This window comes from Tamandua tetradactyla, chromosome 7 (assembly GCF_023851605.1).
Source record: "Tamandua tetradactyla isolate mTamTet1 chromosome 7, mTamTet1.pri, whole genome shotgun sequence".
NCBI classification, from domain to species: Eukaryota; Metazoa; Chordata; class Mammalia; order Pilosa; family Myrmecophagidae; genus Tamandua; species Tamandua tetradactyla.
This window is the reverse complement of record NC_135333.1, coordinates 47,347,361-47,349,734: the sequence shown is the minus strand read 5'-3', so window position 1 is coordinate 47,349,734 and position 2,374 is coordinate 47,347,361.

Sequence of the window (2,374 nt, the reverse complement as noted above, 5' to 3'; positions counted from 1 at the left end):
GCTGTGTTTGAGTAGTCATGTTTCTTGAAGCTGATTGTATAATGATATAACTTTTATGATGTGGCTGTGTGATTGTGAAAACCTCTGAATAGATGGAAGTAACTGAAATTGTAGAGCTGTGTTCTAGTAGTCATGTTCCTTGAAGATGATTTTATAATGATATAGCTTTTATGATGTGGCTGTGTGATTGTGAAAACCTTGTGTCTGATGTTCCTTTTATCCAGAGTATGGACAGATGAGTAAAAAAAATAGATGAAAAAGAAATAAATAATAAGGGGAACAAAGGTTAAAATAAATTGAGTAGATTGAAATACTAGTGGTCAATGAGAGAGGGGGTAAGGGGTATGGTATGTATGAGTTTTTCCTTTTTTCTTTTTTCTTTCTTTTGCTGGAGATATACAAATGTTAAAAAAAAAATCATGGTGATGAATATACAACTATGTGATGATACTGTGAGCCATGATTTTACACCATGTATAGAATGTTTGAATGTCAAAAATGTTTGTATGTTTGCTTGCTAAAGTTTGACAATAAAATATTTTTAAAAATCACTTAGCCACAAACATGAGGTTTGATTTCTTAACTCTCAGTACAATTCCATTGGTCTATATGTCTGGCCTTGTGCCAGCACCATGCTCTTTTTATTAAGGTGGCTTTGTAATAAGTTTAAAGATGAAGAAATGTGATTCCTCCATTTTTCCCTCCATTTCCAAGATATTTTTGGCTTTTCAGGTCCCTTAGTCTTCCATATAAATTTTATGATTGACTTTTCTATTTCTGCAAAGAGGGTCATTGGAAATTTGATTGAGATTATCTTGAATCTGTAAATCACTTTGGTAGGTTTTCTATCTTAACAATATTTTCTCCCAAGGATGACCCCTAATTACGTTATTCAGAAGTGTTATACTTTTATACTGGGCCAATTTAGCTAAACTGGAAAGACATTTTCCAGAATTTTCCTTACAGTTCTGGGTTTGTATAGGCTACAAGAGACCTTTTTTTGGTAAAATTTGGAAGGTGGAAGTAAGGCAGCTGCCATAATATTACTCTCTGAGGTGAAGGCAGCACATCAGCACTAGGCCAGTCCATATGTGGTATTCTAGTTTGTAGCTGCCAGAATGAAATATACCAGAAACAGAATGGCTTTTTAAAAGGAGAATTTAATGAGTTGCTAGTTTACAGCTCTAAGGCCGAGAAAATGTCCCAATTAAAGCAAGTCTGTAGAAATGTCACATCAAAGACATCCAGGGAAAGATACCTTGGTTCAAGAAGGCCGATGAAGTTCAGGGTCTCTCTCTCATGTGAGAAGGCACATGGTGAACAGGGTCAGGGGTTCTCTCTTGGCTGGAAGGGACCATGGCAAATATGGCATCAATTACTAGCTTTCTCCCCTGGCTGCCGGTTTCATGAGGCTCCCTGAGAGGCATTTTCCTTCTTCATCTCCAAAGGTCGCTGGCTAGTGGACTCTCTGCTTCTTGGTGCTGCAATATTCTCTGCTCTCTCTGAATCTCCTTCATTCTCCAAAATGTTTCCTCTTTTATAGGACTCTAGAAACTTATCAAGACCCACCCAAATGGTGGAGACACATCGTCACCTAATCCAGTTTAACAACCACTCTTGATTAAATCACATCTCCAGGGAGATGATCTGATTACAGTTTCAACCATACAGTATTGAATAAGGATTATTCTGCTTTTATAAAATGGGATTTGATTAAAACATGGCTTTTCTAGGATCCATACATCCTTTCAAACCAGCACATGTGGTGTTGCTAATCTTTCAACTCACCTATTAGGCTTGGGGAAGCATCCAGACCTGCAGCTTCCATTGCTCTAAGATATCCTCCTCCAGCTCTTCAGAGTCCTCAGGGAGGTGTTTGTTCAGCATCATGGCAAAGGGGGTCAGTTCTCCTGCAGGTCAACTCCCAGGGAGTTTAGAATTTGGTAAGAAATAGAGGCAGTCAGTCTCTATGGGCCCCAGTTAGTCCTCATGGGTCCCAGTTAGTCCTCATATTCCCAGTTAGTCCTCATGTTTCCTATTAGTCCTCATGTGGCCAGTTACTCCTTATTTTCCTTGTTAGTCCTCATGGTCTCAATTCTAATGGTCCCATTTAGTCCTCATGGTCCCAGTTAATCCATCCTCATGATCCCAGTTAGTTCTCAAGGTAGTAGTTAGCCCTCATGGTCGCAGTTAGTCCTCATGATCCTGGTTAATCCTCATGGCCTCAATTAGTCTTTATCATCCCAGTTAGTCCTCATGATTCCATTTACCCTCATCATCCCAATTAGTCTTCATGGTCTCAGTATGTACTCATGGGTCCTGGTCAATCCTCATCATCCCAGTTCATCCTCACAGTCCCAGATAGTCCTCCTGG